We start from the raw sequence: 17433 nt of genomic DNA, 5'->3' as shown, positions 1-17433 counted from the left end.
TGATTCCTTGTCTGTTCATATACCTGTTTGTTTAAAGTCATCCTGGGCACACTGCTTTCTGTCTGGTTAGAGGGCACCTCTTCACCTTCCCAAGCTCCAGTTATTCTTTCCTGACAAAAACACTTGTGCATGAAGAGAAGAAAGTCTTTGCCCTTGAGAATGTTTGCTGCTAGGCTGCATTTGACTCTCCACTGCATCATGAAAAACTGACTGCATCTGAAGCTCCAGTTATATTTATAATTACATGAAGGGATGTGACACTAAAGGAAAATTGTGTGGGTTTTGTTTTATGTAATTTGTTTATAACTTAACATGGCACTTAATAAAAAAGCTGTATAAATCAACTGATACAAACAATCATTCCTTTATCAGGAAATTACATGTGCCATGTATTGGTTAGTGGAATGAGTCTTAATGATATTCAGTCAAAAGCTGCAGATCTGAGAATGAACAGGGGCCTCTTAATAGAAGAAGGTTCTATTTTTCCTGTAAGGTTCAGAGATTCAGACAATAAAATAGTGATTTAATAGACTTTAAGTCAATCAAGATGATACAATAGTGTTAATTAGCCTTTTGTGCCTAATTCACAACTAATTCTGTTGTCTACTTATTTATGTTCTAAAGTGGCCCTGATGAAATTTTTAATATTTCACCTAAGCTGAAGATTCATTTTTATGCTGGCTGGTAATTTTCTCATATATAGCTTGAAATTGTACTCCAGATAATTTTGCATAGTAGTATATCTACATGTCAGGACCATTGGCTGCTGTGTTGAATGGCTCTTCAGAGCTGACAACTGGATAATAGCTTTACTTTCAGCCAGCAGAGGAAGTCAAGAGCAAAAGTGTAGAGATAATGTGAATATAATTCATTATTCAAATATGCAAGTGATGAACTGAAAACAAAGAGGGAAGAGTAATAATGGTGTCATTATTTTTATTACTCTTGTTTTGCAAACGTAGCGTGAAACATTAAAGTAGATCTTTGAGAGATTCTCAACTGTACAGTGACAAATTTACTTTCTTGGCAATATTGATAAAATGAAAGTAAAGCAGACAGGTTTCTGCAGAAGGTATGCTGCGCCGTTAGTTGTACTATTAAATATTTTCTTGTTGCCTTTTGCTCTTTAAAATTCACATTATTAGTTACTCTTTAGAAACCTGATCAGTGAATGGAAGAAAGTGCATTGTTGTTCTTGTGGCTCTTTTTAGTTAAGACAATCTTCAAAGCTTTTAAATCTTTGTAGCATGACTAACAAAGGCCAAATAGGCAGGTTGTGTAAAGCTTTCCTTGAAAAATGAAGAATTTGCATGTGATATCAAAACATTCTCCATGAAAGCAGCACAGATACAGGTTTTAATGGAATAAAGACCTAAAGAGAATCCGTTTGGTAACTGTAGTGTTTTCTCCTTACTGTGCTGTTTAACACTCTACATTTCGTATCATCTATTTTACTTCTTCAATGCTTAGGTAAAGGTTTAGTAAGGAAAACCTTTTAATTTTTAAGTGTATGTACAGTGATATACAGAGACTTTCAGAAATAAAAATGAGAGATGCTTTCTGTTAAAATTACAGCAGGGGTAATGGAAATCCCCTGCAAAGGTTACATCCCTTTTGTGTGGGGCAGAGTGGCAAACACCCTTTTCTCCAGGCAGTTTATGCACTAGAGAAAGAGAAATGAAGCACGGAGGTGGCATGGGGGTCTCACCTCTGCATGCATCAGTAACAGAGAGCAAGGCAGCACATCTGGAAGGGCCCAGGTACAAGCTATAGCATTCCCTATCTCAGTTTAAAATCTCTTTGTAGATGCATAGGAAGGCTTTGTGGATTATTTTTATAGTACCTGCAATGTGCACATTAGTTGTTTATCATACTGCAAGAGACTGTACGGCACGCTTTTATGAAAACTGTCCAGAATTTACTGGCAGATTTGACATGCAGCTGTTGGGAGGTTACAGCTCTGCATAACCCTTTCTGGGAGAGCTTGAATACGTGCCACTCTGCAAGGAGTTAATCTGAGATAAGGAAGAAAGGGATTGAGGTAGTTAAAGCCAGCATTATCTTCACATTTCTAAAAGTAAGTTGAAGTAGGCAAGGCAGGCCAAGTCTGGGAAGAAGAGAGAAGTGTTTTCCTCAATACACAAATGGGAGACTGAGACACAAGGGAATTAAGAGTCTTGCCCAAGGTTGAAGAAGCTTGTGGGAGACCTCTCCCCACTTTCAGTTCATTGTTGTTCCCCCAAGACTGTCTTTTTCAGCTTCACAAATAATGTTTTGCCTCTGAAACCAATGATATATTGAGAAGTGGTAGAGATTAAATATTCAACTCCAAACATTTTATCATTTTCATGGTAAATTAATAAAGGTATGAAATGCTAAAATCAGTAGAAGTGCCACAGAAGTTTGCATGATATTGTAACTGGTGATGAACCTGATTCTCTTCTGGCTTACATTAAACACAGTTAGATCCCACTGTTTATTTACAGCAGCTTAAATGGTAGGAGACTTAATTCCATTTATTGCTATTTCTATTTTTCTCACCTTTACCTGATTTCACATCTACAACTTGTACCTAAGCTTGAAGTAACCTTTGTATCTAAGTAACTGACATGGAGATTTGGCTGCCAGCCTCCAGCTGGAGAGCCTAAGAGGATATCAGAGTTCTCCAGGGCTACGGTTTTGGAAACAGACTGTGTGAAGAAAGGACCACGACTGCAGTGTGAACTGGGAGTTTCAGGGACAGCTTGTTCCACTGCTTTTATGACCCTGGAAGAGTCACTTAGATCCTGAGTCAGAAAACTATTTAAGCACGTGCTCAACTTCACTGGGACAGAAGCCTGTGCTTGCAGAAGCATGTGTTTAAGCACTGTCTTGAAAAAAATATGGTTTCCTGTATCAGGGCTTTTAATCTCTCCATTCTTCAGTTCTCCATCTGTTAAAAAGAATTAACAGGTGGCAGAAAGGAAATGTTGTTATCTGTCTTCTGTTAGCTCTTTAAAGCCTCTGACTCTGAGTGTGTGGAGCCACTATCTCTGTGAGCCCTCAGCCTTTCTTGAAGCATCGCTGTCATAGCACAGTGAACAAGAATAATTTATGCAATTACTTAACAAGTATATTATGCAACACTGAGCTGCCCAGAAGCAAGACTCTGAGGAATGGGGAGGGACTCTTGACCTTCCTAGAAGAAGCTGTAACTGTGCCAAGGACCCCATGGATTGCACTTCAGCACCAGAAATGCAGTGGCTTCACTCTTCTCTGGGACACTGAACAGGTATTGGTGATGTCAGATCAGACAGAGGTCTTGGGCAGCCTCAAATAGGAGAGGAAAGGTCCTCTTCAAGGTAGCAGCTAATGATGCCTAATGCAACGTGTTCTTTACAGCAGATACCAGAGAATTAGCTACAGAGAATAGTTGCTTTGAGGTGATGACTTTAGGTCTGAGAACAGTGATCTAGAGCATAAGGAAGCTGGCCAGCCACAGGAGGAGTAGTAATAACCAAGTCTGCAAAATCTCGAGCTCTGTTCCTCTACCATTGATAAAGCTAAACCCAGAAACCAGTTATACTTGTATGCTACACCCATGCTGGGCTCCCTGGCTTGGAAAGACTCACAGTGCAAAAGAAAGTTCTTCATTAATTATTATTAGTAGTATTTATTTGCATTGTATTATGAATACCCCAAATGCAATACAGAGTAGAATATAATTCCTGTTGTAAATAGCTATAATCTAATTAGATGAGACAATTAAGAACAGGGAAAAGATATAAAAGGGTGAACAAAAGGATAATTAACCAACATTTCATTAACTCCAATATTTCTCCTTTTGTTTGGCTCTTTGAAGTTTCTTCCTTGCTGATTTTTTAAATAATTTCTTTTTAAATTAGCAAAATCATTTCAATTTTCACTTTGGCTCTGTGTAAACTTGAGAAACAGCTTCTCATTAGAAATGTATTAATTAACATGATAATAAGCATGATTCTGCCTCATGGATAAAGGCAGCCCTTTCCTATTAAAGGAGTGAGAAGGACATTACACACTGGCTGCTTCAGATGCTGCATAACAGTGTAAGTGATCAAAGCCAGCCCCAGCCCAGCACGGGGACACTCTGGGCAGTTGCCCACATTACCAAAACCAGAGGCGTAGTTGTTCTTTCAGTGCAATTTCTTACCGCTCAGTTATCCGCTGTGTGATTCTGGTGGATGTGACGGATAGATTTATTTTGCTGGGTAAGCGGGGCCGACCCGAGCACGGCAGCAGAGCTCAGTGCTGCCCGTTCGGGGGGAGCCTGCAACCTGTGCTGAGCTCTGGGCTGCAGCAGCTGCTTTGCTTCCAGTCTGCAAAGCAGGCAATTAGAGTCAGCCTGGGTATGTCTGCAAAAGCTGAGGTCAAAACTTTGACTGAAGGTTCACATGCTTAGCCTAGCCTGTGCTTAACACTGTGTTATTTATTCCCATAGCTTTCACGGTCAGCTTGGTTGTTTATCTGGTTGTTGCTCACTGTATTCCTGGGAAATTTCTGTTCCTCAGAAGGCTGGGGGGGATTTGACAAGGGCTGCAGCACAGGTGTGGTTTCAGTCCCTCTCCGGGCCTGTATAACCATGTGCTGTTGTGCTCAAGAGCATTTTCCCCATAAATGGAGAAACAACAAAGCACAGATGGAGAGGCAGAGGTGGCTTTTCCACCAGCCCCGAGAGCCTGATAGAGTTGCTGCCTCCTGGGTCCTTGTCCACCTCCGATGCTTTTGCACCAGCTCTACAGGCAGGATTAGTAAGAAGTGTAGAGACAGGGAGGGTGTGATATGTGAGTTATTTTCACAAGTTAGAGATGACCCCATAACTCATAAGTGGTAGAGCGGAGCCTGAAGAAAGGAATTTCTGCTCACCACTGATCGTGCTCACTTAATTTATTGCTTAGCATGTACCTCTCCTCATCAACAGTGAGAAAACTAGTTTTCTGTGCAAAGCTAATGCTTCTGCTTGTTTGATCCTTGAGCAAAGACTGTCTCCTTCCCCCTCATCCCTATGAGTGCAAGATATTTCATTGGGTAACACATTTTCAGGTGAATTCTGAGCGTGTTGTGTTGTCAGCTCTAAGCAACATCATAGACAAACTTTTTAGTGATAAAACAAATTGACAAGTATGTGTCTGACATGGCATCTGACTGTCAGATGTTAGAGGAATGCAAAAGACATACCATCACAAGGCATATAATTCAGTGTGTGTGTGTGTGTCTGTATATATAGAACTAACAATTTATATTCTAATCATCACAAAGCAATCATACTGTGAGTGCATTTTTGTTATTAATACTTACTCTTTGATGCATAAACAATCCCATTTGAAATTCCTGGTACCAGCTATGCTAATCTTTCACTGGAAAAAACTTATTTGCAGAGGAGGAAGAATGAAGGGTAGGTAAGCGAAATGTATTTCATCTGTTTGAAATAACTGCAAAACTATCAGCATTAACGGAAAAAATATTTAATGAGTATTGCACTAGCCAGCACCAAAAGTAGTGAGATACAGAATTGCATTTGTTCTGTCACAGACATGACTGACATTTAATTATTGTCTATTTTTGTGCTGATAATCTCATTCTTATCATTCATTGTTAAATCCTTTAGAACCCCAAGAAAAATGAGATCAAGTGACAAAAATAAGATAATGAAATCATATGAAGTAGAATAAAATTATATCTTGTTGGTAAGAGGTGATTCAGGAGACTAGGTTATTTTATAGGGTTGTATAAGCTCTATAAGTGATTGTGAATTAAATGTGTTGAGCTCACAAAAAAGCTTTGGAAAAGAATGGCTGGTTGCAAGCTAAGCTGACTGTTGCCATTGTGCAGCGCATGCCATATGCAATGATATAAGATCATTGTAAACCTCAAAAGATGGTGAATTTAAGTCTTGCTGGGGAAAAATATATATCTTTCCAGCTCACTTCCCTTTCGCCAGTTTGTTCCCTTTGTGCTGTTGTGAAGCTTTTGGAAGCTGGTTTGTCACAGTGACTGTAAAATCAGGATCTATTTTTATCATTCTTAGCTTTCAGCCAGAAAAAGGCTTCCCAGTCTTTTGCCAAAAACTGTATTGACTACACAATCCAATCCAAGATTTTGAGTCACTGTGTATGTCTGTTTGCAATATGTAACAGGAAAACACTTCTAGCTGAAGTTTTAAATGAGGTAGGAAATCTGTTGCAAAAATTAGATGAACAATGAGTTCTGCTTAGGGAAAGTCAAAGACAGCACTCACCATTTATTAGTCCTTTCCAAGATAACCTGTTAAATTAATTGAAAAATTACTTTGCAAGTTGTTCAGTGGTGAAAACACTGTGGGTTTCATTTTGTTCCTGGATAACCTCTGAATGATTTAGTGGAAATCTGCTCTATGCACGCAGAGAAAAAATGCTGACAAACAAAAGTATTTAACTCATGAATGTGCTCATTTACTGAACAGGAATATTACTTATCTGAATGCACTAGGTAGTGACCACTTCACTCTTTGTACTTCTGCCAACTTTGATGTAAGTGGGCTTTGTAACTATTTGATGACAAAAATTGCAGCCAGTGCAGAAACATGGGAATCTCTTTTTCTTCCCTTCACAGGGTTATCTGTAACCTTGTGAAACAGCCCTAAATTGGAAATGGTGCTTATTTCCAATTCTGATATTGACTGTGTACAACTACAGGCATAGGTCTTGAATAATCTGACCATTAATTTCTGCCTTGTTAAATAATATAAATCATGATGATAATGCATTTTGAAGTCCTTGGATGAACAGCACTATGTGAATTCAAAGAGCTCTTGCCATAAGAACTTGTTTGCAAAGTATTATTACATGTACCTCTATCCATACCAAAGGTGATTATTTAGGATGGACGAGGATGTGTGTCATCAATTTGCACCCAACTTCTTTTTCCAAAAGTAAAACTGTGCATTTTATGAAAATCCTATCTATAAATACCCTACTGCCTGAGCTTTTCTTCTTGGGGCAATAACAAGCTGCTTTTCAGATGTTGGATATGCAACATTTGAGATGTTCTCTCTACTTAGTGCTCTAGCTCAGATAACCTTCCTTGGGAATGTTGGGAATGGGAATTCCTGCAGTTAATGGTGGGATTCTGTTCCACACCATGGAACTCAAAAATGGAAACCAGCCAGGGTGCTTCCTGCAGGCGATCTGCTGAGCTGTGCAGTCACCAGGGAAATCATTCCTTCGCAGGATGATCTAGAGCTCCTAAATGAGATGCTTAAAGTAGGCACTATGACTATCATACCCACATGCTATTTTGAAGGTGCCTGACTTTCACATTTCTGTACTCAAGCTCAGGCCAAGCCCAGACTCTTAGATTTAGAATCCCACGTTGTGGCAGCCTGAAGACACAAGAAAGGGCTTTGGTTCACCCATTAGGAGAACAGCTTTTGCAACCATTCTTCTACCCACATAATGAACTGTGATCGCTCCCTTAGGTTCATGCCCTTCATTTCCATCTTACCAACTTGGCCTAAAATGCCCAGATAGAGCCTGTAATGAGTAGCTGTAATGAATGCAAAGGAACAATGGAATTTATGGGACTCTGTAGATTGCTCAATCTCTCAAGAGAAAGCAAGAGCCAGAAGCAGCACTGTGCTGAGGATAAAGCTTTTCCAGGCCCCAGTTCCATTCATACTATTGGTGAGAACAAATTATTTCTCAGCTTCTTTCAGTGTCAGAGAAGAAATATTCAGAAATCCATGACAGAACTTAACTAATATTTCAAAACTTTGCTGCTTTATCAAATAAATCTGTTAAAGAATTAAATTTATTAAGCTCATTTTGGAATCAACAGACATTTGTATTTAATAGAACCTGCTATTTTTTATTCTCATTGGTTCCTAAAACAAAAAAGTTTAAACTTAGTTTTAGTTTAAACTGTATAAAAGTTTAGCCAGACAGAGGCTAATGACTCAGCAGAACAGAGTACCCCACACCAGTGGCTGTGTAGCTGTACACATAATCCTCTCTTCAACCTTTCAGAGAGCTAGCAAACTAGTTTTTGCCTTAATTCTATGTTGAAATGGCTTTGCTTCAGAGAGCTCCATGGCAATGGCATTCAGTGTCTGGAATGCCCAAGGAACAAGGCAACAAAATGATCCCATTTTACCAGGCAATTGCTGGTGCTCCTTGTAGTCTTGCCCATTTGTCTCAGCCCAGCACTGAAGCTCTAGAGACCTCAGCACAGTTGCGCTTCCTGGATGTGGATGCAGAAATTACACTCTTCCACACGTTTCTCATTCCCTATACTCACAAGCACGACAGCAACAGCAGACACACCATGACAACTCCAGTAAAGCACGCGTAGAGGCTCAGTGCCTTGGAGTGGTCAGTCAGCTCTGCAGTCCCAGGTAAGGAGAGCAATATTTGAAGGAGGCTCTCAGACCCTGTGCTGTCTTTGTCCTATGTTGTAAAACTTCTGTCTGCAAAGCAAAATTGGCTTTGTAAAGTGTTTATTTTAGAAAAGCATGCACAGTGTCAAATACATATATATTGATTTACTTTGGACTAGTATAAGTCTATGCTACTATCATCCTACCCTCAGGCAAAATTTAGATATGTGATTTGGTAACCTGGTGACATTGGATGTCCATAGGTGCTAAGGACCTATGCAGCTAAGGCGGCATGTTTTGACAGAAGTTTCCTTTGTTCTCCCCATTTCATACATGAAGATCTACATCTCTTTAAAGGAATTCTATCTTTATTGGAAAATAACACAGAAATAGCATTTAAAGAGTGGCTTGTTCTTATGTATCTTTTGGTTGAATTTTGTTCTGGTCATTCCATAAGCCTCACTGTTGGTGATAGAATTAAACCTGCCATCTTGCTGCCTGGCAGATCTAAATAATAGTTACAGCTGGGCCTGTTTGTATCTTCTGCTGCACTAGTATTCATGCATTATACTGGCATATCACTTATGGTAAGAGAGAAGGGAAAGCAAGCCTATTAGCTTGTTTATACTGTTGGAAATATTCCTGAGTTTAGGAGGTTTAAAATAATTCATGTATTTCCAGGTATAGTGTTACTAACCTTCATTGTGGTTCTGGACTGAATTAATCATGTCCTTTTCAAAATGCAATGCAGAGACTGCAAAACTTTCTAACTGACTTGGGAACCTTTAAACATCTGGCTGCGCGGGCTCCACAGTCACTGTCAAGATTTTGAAGTTGTGATCGCTGCTTGGTGAAAAAAGACCTGTCCCTTTGTTATACAGTGGCAAATTAATAATGTACAAACTCTGTCAACCTAAATTCATATGCATAAAAATTTATGCTAATTTAGACCACGACTCAAATCGAGAATCTATTCACCTCATGTGACACCCATGAGAATCTTTCCCTTGATACCAGTGCACTTTGAAGCAATTATTTGACCAGTGTCAAAGAAAGTATTACTGTAATATTTACTGTTAATGACCAGTTGTGAATTTTAGTCCAAGTAAAGTCAGGTAATATATAAACCTATACTCTATCCTTAGTTACAGGATAATGGATGTACTTCATAGATGCAGTCAAAACAATTTGCCAAGGATGAAATGTTCATTTTGAAAAGCAAAGTCTATCACACACCATCTGCAGACAGTAAAGTGTCATGAAGACAGATTTAGTGGCTTGGTGGTTGTTCCCAGGAAGCTCCTTCTGCATTGGAATGGTAACACGAAAAAAAGTGCTAAGATAATTGTTGGAAGACTGAAAAATTATCGTTTGTATCAGGATCAGAGAGGTGGAAGAAACAGATGTTTCAGAGTGGCTGAGGCGATGACTATGCTGCGGAGAGCTTGGGCAGCGAAGAGGGCACGTTGCTCAGCAGTCATCAGAGCCCAGCGATGGGCTACAGCTTTATTTTCTGGGAACCTTTTACACAGACGGTTCCCTAAAACAAGTGTTTTCTGTTTGCTGTAACATAGAAGTGAGAAAATATTAATATAAGCAAGCAATATAAATAGTTCCCAAACTCTAGATAAAGGCTGCAGACAAAACTCTCTACTATGCCTTTATGCATCTTCAGTCACACAGATGGTGAGACAGAGTCTTGATAGATAATACCAAGGCTGTGGTTCAACTTCAGACACACTGAAATACACCCATTACCTGGGCCCAAAGCTGGTGGCCAGTTATGGTGATAAGTATCTCTGTACACATCCCACAGGCAACTCACTTCAACTGATGGGTTTCCTGTCTTCTTACTCCTTTCCCCCTCTGCAATTGGTAGCTCAGTGATACTGCTTTTCTCAGCTTGTCCTACTGAATATTCCTTGATTATTGTTCTTCCTTTATGACAGTCTGCTAAGCAATAACACATGGCTTGACCTGTAAACTAGTTAAGTCATGACTCAGGGAAGAGCCACAGGAAGTGGCAAATAAACAGAGAAAATGAGTGTATTACAAAATGTTACATGGCTGCCTATTTTAACAGAGTTCCCATCCTTTTACTATATTTTATTAACATACTTTGGTTTTGAGGTCAGCATAAAGAAAGAGTCTCCAGAGTTTGGCTAGATCCATAATTACACACACAAAGAAAGAAAAAAATCAGTACTTATTATTTGCTACTTAATTTTACACTAGCTATTACAAAACCAGAGTCTATATGGTTTTGCACTGCCAGGCAGCTTCGTTCAACTTCAGGGCGGGGGCAGCAACAACATTACAAGTGCGGGTGAAAATAGGTCTGTTTGGTAGAACTCTTATGTGCCTGCAAGATGTTTGTTCTGAGGAACACAGTATTTCTACATATGTTACGTATTAAGGAAAAGGTTTCCTCTAATGCTGGAGGCTCTGAAGCATTAATGTCTTAGATTGTAGCCCAAAGAGCATCTAATCTGACCTAAGAAATGTTGAGGGCAGCCTTCTGCAGTAGGAGTAGAATGACCCCTGAAAACAGGTGTGGTCAGGTATGGCTACAGGGAGATCAGCGCTGCCTTCACTGGAGTGATGATCCAAACTGAAATCAGAGCTTTTGGGTCAGCCCAGGAAGGAACCCCCATAATGATATTTTAGTGTGTGTTTGGGAAAGTAGAAGAGGGGGGTAAACACACAAGGAAGTTCAAAGTTTGAATGACTTTCCTATCTATTCCTATAAATATGGGACAGATTTTTCTCATTCAGTCAAGGTTTATGAGAATATCACCCACACTAGAAGAGACAGGCATATTATTTCACTCTCTATTGTTCCATATTCCACCAAATATGCAAAATGAAAAACAGGTGATTGCAGTGCATGTGTGTGGGTTTTTTTTTTTCCTTTTGGGGGGCAAAGAAACTTTTGATCTTCAGTCTGTACAGAAGCATCTCAACTTTAAAAAAGAGCACTGTCAGATTTATTATAGCACTGAAAAGTACAGATATTATGCTTACCATTACTCAGTGACCTCTTTAGGTTTGCCATCATGGTCCAAGATTTATTGCCTTCTGCTTTTAAAATGCAAAAGGATATGTCCTGTTAATATTTCTGGTTTTGCTGTGAAGCAATGACTTCCTGTTTGCTAGTACCACAGGTAAAGAAGACACAAACCACAAGTGCCAACACTATGTAATTTTTTTGGTCCCGAGTCCCTAATTTCTCAGTCATCCAATGTGTTCTGTCAAAATGCAGCCTGAAAGTCTAGACCAAGAGATATCTATGATAGAAAGTGTACATCAGTATTTCAAGCCCTCTAAATTTATTCTAGCCATTTGACAGTTGCTTGGAGATACAATCTCAATTTTTTTGCAGTAGCCCCTTCAAGTGGATATTTATGGCAGATACAACTGTAATTATTTACCTGTAACAAAGTCCAGGTCTGCCTGCTCCAGGTGATACAGACAACAGAAGGACACAGAGAAAATATTAATCTTCTTTCTGTCTAGATTTTGACCTTTTGCACCCAGCTTCTTAGCTCATTATGAAAATGGGGCTGTGTTTATTTTTTTGTTTACAATTTTTGTTTCTTTACTCCATGAGTCTATCAGTTATCCGTATCAATGACTAAATGGCAGTTGAGGGTCTGAGTGTGCTTCCCAGACTTACATTTAGTGTTCTTACTTGCATTAAAAATGCTGAAGTCAAATGGGACTATTCATGCGAGTTAAAGCAACTCCTGAGTGAGAAAGTTGCACATTTTGGGACACGGAGTTTTTATTAGCATGACTCCCATTTTACATAGAAATAGTTTATTTGAATAAAAAGAGGTGAAAGAAAAGAATGACAAATAAAATAACTGAGCCACAAAAAATGGGAAGCAGTATCTCATCCTGGTAAAGATACTAAACCCGTGCCTGCTTTTAAAAGGATAAATAATCCTGTTGATTCAGTTGGGACTATTTATGGTGTCAGTCGTGTGCTGAAGAAGCTGAATGATTCAGAGCCACAATGACTAATAGTATTTATATATATTTTAAATGCAACAGCAATAAAACAGAATACTTTGTCCACTGCATAGTATGGAGCAACAAGAGAGAATAATAGGAGCAACAAATTCTCATTTGCTTTTATTCCTTCAGCAGAAATAACGTGTTTGAATTGGCCGCCTTCCCATCGCGTTCATGTTGCTTGGTACACAGAAAAGCCTTAGTTGGGCTTTGTGCCATTTTGACATGACTCCATTTGGCTTGGCAGAACCAGTCTCTTAACACCACTCTCAAAAGTGCTCTCCCCATGTTTTCTAGGACTGCTTGTTGAATGCATGACTCAAAATTTCTTGAATAAATTATTTCAGAATATGGAAACTATAGAAAATGGGTTTTTACTTGCAAAAACAATACTAAGAAGAAGGTTTCATTATGTGCACTATTTTTCCTTAATGCATGTCAACTGAAAATCTATTTCTCTTTGCTGGTGGTTTGGTTTGATTTGGTTTTTTTATGTGAAATTATTTCATCTTTGTCTTGCATACTGTTAATTTAAGTTTTAATGTGTTTTTCCACATTACCTGTAATTTGATCAGTCTCCTTTATATAACTTCTAATAATTTGTATTCTCATATTTTTGTATAAAATTCAGAGATACTCAGAATTGGAGTAAATCATATGAGAGCAAATATCACCAGAACAGGCATATTATCACTAGCAGCACTTAGGTCAGTAATCCAAGCATCGTTGAATGCTTAAGTTACATTTGAAACATGAAAATATTCATGTGAGCAATGAATAATAATATTGTTCTAAATCTGTTCAGCCTCATCTTTTGTTTTTATCTCTGTGTAGCTCCTACATTTTGCTTTAGTTGTGTTTTTCAGTGTACTCCACCTTTACAGACCTTCTTGCATCTAGTTATTTCGTGAAGCAAAAGACCAAACCAAATTCTGTGTTATTCCAATGAAGGCAAGAGTTACATGATGAATGAATTGAGTCCACACACCACGTCCTTTCAAAGCAATCGCCACTAGTTTAGTTATAGCAGATTTTTTCAAAGTTGTTGAAAATCCACTCAGTTTATTATACATTTTCCATCTACTAGATAGTGTGCAAGATTTCTAAGAGCTAATTCCTCTAGTTCTCAGTTCACTGAAACTGTCCTTTAAACCAAAAAGCAGTTGTCTTAAAGACTTTTTCAACACACAATAGTCCCAACGATAGAGTTCCCAGAAAGAATACAGGCATTTCTATTTTCCAGTAAAAGGTCCTACTCCCTAAAGCTCCAGTAACCTGCCCATAACTGTAGAGGAGCAGGAATTTTGTGTGAGACTGGACATGGAATTTACAGGAATTACCAATACCATCTCTCAAACAAGTCAACAAACTGAGCTGGTTTGCAGAAGTCATCCTAGTCTGCAAAAAGATTTGGGAAACCCGACTACCTTTCCCATCATTCTCACAAGTCTGCAACCTTCCCAGTCTGCATCCTTCCCACACCCTTGGGTATGATACAGACTCTTTAGTGCGCCTCTAAGAATAAACATACTCATATTTATTTCGAGTGCCTCAGATAACAAACGGAATCGCTCTCCTGAGTGGAGAGGATATGGATCCACCGCAGGCAGTGTTTCCACGCTGTTACCACCCCGACGTTACCAGCTGCAAAGCAATAGGGAATTTCATTCCCTTTCTGGTATGTAGCTTCAAGTCCTGAAAGCTATGATGAGATGTTCATCTTTACTGAACTCATTTCAGCAATGTGTCCACTGCTTTGAACAATTTGACACACAGAGATGCTTTTTACAAGTTGATTTTTGTTGCTTTCTTCTTGTTGACATGATTCACTTGTCAGGCTATGTACTTGGGTTTTCATCGCCTCTTCCCAAGTGGAGATTGCATATCTTCATTTTGGCAGTTTCTGGATTCCATCTCAAAATGTAACTACTGTACTTTGTTGCCTTCAGTGCTGGAATCTCTAGAGATGATTTTTTATTGCTGTTTTGGAGTGGGAGGAGGTTAGTGATTTGGCAACAGCTTTGCAGCTGTGACCCAAAACTTCCTATTTTGCTCTTTATTTTTATATTAGTGTGTATTATTATAGTATTCAGAAGCCCTGTTTCCAGCCCTAAGACATGATGACAGCAGATACAATTAAAAGCAGCACTTTGAAAATTGCACATACTAAAACTTGACAGGATCAAGTTTGTTTGCAAACTTACATAAAGCTTGTTGAAATTGCCTGAAATAAAAATCTGAGTCTACAGGTTTTGGATGGCATTGGGAAACCAGGGGAAACTTGGTGATTCATTTTTAACTCAGATTTTTTAAATTAGTGAACAAGAATTATGTGAAAATAGCTCAAAGGCAGAGCAAAAGCAGAGTTTAACTGCATTTTCATGATCCTGATTTATATGAATATTCATAGAGTTATGGGCAGAAGTGCCATTAAATGATCTGGTTTATTCTCCTGAGTATCACATTCAACTGAAATTCATCCAGTTACTCTTCCATTGAGACCAATCACTTGAGCCTGATGATTTTTTTATTTTTTTTTTTTTGGCAAAGCATAATTTTCAGCATGGAATCTAGTCTTTGTAGGCATCAAGAACTGAAGAATTCCTCAGTTCTCATGGATCTCACTGCCAAGAAGTTTTGTCCATTTGGGATTTGTTTTTAATTATTATTAGTTTTGTCTTTCATACTCCTTTTTGTGGTGAGTTTCCCAAAAAGGTATTTTAGATATTTTGATCAAGTGATAAGGTAATCAAACTGAACATCAAGTCTATCACTTTCAGCATTTTCTCTAGGCTTTGAATAGATTTTTATACTTCTTCTATAATCAGCTTAGCATCCTTGGAAAAATATGGACACCAGAGCTATAGGCTCTAAAGGCATGAGGCAGTATTTTGTGGGTGATATAGCAATGCCTTTCTAGGAAAATGATTTTACAGCAGGTCTAATTTTAAGAGGTCCAATCACTGCAAAGAAGTGCACACCCTTCTCCTCACTGTGTGTTAGCTTGTTCACCCCAGGATTGCACCAGCCCTCTGCCACTGAATTGAGCTGGGAGCTCAGGTTCAGCTGCTCATGTGTTATTATTCAAGCAGCTCCTCAGAATTACCACTTTCTAGGATACTGGTCCTTATTTCTAAAAGCATGGGCTCTATTTCTGGTCACCAGATGTCTGCCTTTCCATTTGTATCTGCTGATATGAGATTTGTTTGGCTTTGCCTAGTTTACCTGATCCCTCTCAGTGACTATCTGTTTGTTAGTATTTAACATTCCACCAATTTTTGCATAATCTGTGCACTTTATCAGCAAATAATTTTTTAATTTATTTTCACAACTTCGATGAAAAGGGAATATAGTTATCGATAACATTGATTCCTGTGAAACTCTTATAAAATACCTTTGTTTGGTGGCTAGGTATTTTTTTTTTTATTTAGCTTGAATATGTTCCTTATTATGTCAGAGCAAACTCTCTATGCTCAGCCTCCAGTAATTCCAGTTGATGCCACGGAGATGTCCATCTCAGTAATTTAAGACAATCTATAATAAAAGCATACAACATACTCTTGTTGCCTACTAAATGTTTACTCTGTGATTGCAGAGCAACTCAGTAATCCCTTGTTGCAGTGAGTTCACTGGAACAACTATGCATCATGCCAGAAGGTATTTCCTTGTATGAGTCATACATTTCTTGTAGACCGAATGAGCACACTAAGCTCTGGTGTTCAGAGGATGAGCAAATTTTACAGTTGTAGAAAGAATTTGTTTTTTAAAACTCAGACTTGGTGTAATGAACGTGCTTAAATATATCCTGGTGGAATGTATCATATATAATCAGTTTATAGCAGCAGTTATGCTAAACAAAATATTTTCTATGTCAATCAACTGCTCCTGTGATTAAGGCAAATCCTGCAAGAGGTTATAATGGAGTGTTTTAATTAGAGAAGGTGTCTTTAGCAAATGAATCATAGCACGGAACCTCAGAGTGCATGTTCAGGTCTGGAGAGTGTCAGGCAGGATGCCAAGCTACAGATGCACATTCAGGACTTGCCCACCATCCTCCACAAATTCTGAGATGTTAAAGGCTCAGAGGTTTGTTGCAGACCTATCTCTAATGTTAATCTTACAGTGGGGGTCAATTACCTATATATCACAAGGGTTTTATATTATCTCTTATCAGTGCAATGTCTGCCCAACTTCTGTTTAAACTCCATAGCAACAAAAAGTCTCTGGTAGTCTTCATGAAATCTCATTAATTTAGAAATCTACTTACTGTAAGACTTTATTTGATTATGATTATTATTACCATGCTGATTTGGGAATTTATTTCTTTGGGGGTATTTACTGGCTCATTTCCTTCAACTCTTTTGTGGGCAGTTAGGTAGAGGAAGAAACTGAGGTCTTGAATTGTGGCCTATAGAAACCCAGCCTGCTGAAATAGTGAGACAGTTGTAAAACAGAAGATCATACTGATGGAGCTGAGAAGAGAATCTCAATGAAAAAGTTTTATCTCATATCCTGGAGTTATGATGAGAAAAGCTTGCTACACCTTTAGTTAGCAGGCATGGGTTGTTTTTTCTGTAAAATATTCCTATTTTATCCAAACAACTGATTTTTAGCTGGACATTAAACAGTATCACATGAAGCACTTATGCCAGATAGATATGCAAAGTGTGGGGAGTCACAGGCATAAAATATAAGTGGGTAGCAACAGGTAACATTTACATAAAGACTTGCTTCCTGGAAAGGGGTGCAATCCAGCCTGAATGCTTGTGCTTCTTTTCAGAGGCATGTGACATTTCCGTAGTAAAAATCAGCTGCTATCCACAGCCATGCTGTGATGTGCAGCTTCAAATTCAAAATCTGAATTAAGCCTGAAATTGCTCCTCAGAAAATAATAATAAAATAACTGAGTCAGGATTAAGCTGGTTTTAGTTAAGTTTTGTTCCCATGAAGATCTTTGTTATGTGAACAATGCGAAAGAGTCTGAGGCTGATCTTCTCTCTAATTACCTAGACTAGTGAGAAACAAAATCAGCTCCAGGCCCATACTTT

The sequence above is a fragment of the Athene cunicularia genome (genome assembly GCF_003259725.1).
Source record: "Athene cunicularia isolate RWA chromosome 7 unlocalized genomic scaffold, athCun1 chr7_part1, whole genome shotgun sequence".
Classification (NCBI taxonomy): Eukaryota; Metazoa; Chordata; class Aves; order Strigiformes; family Strigidae; genus Athene; species Athene cunicularia.
Note: the sequence above shows the minus strand (reverse complement) of the source record.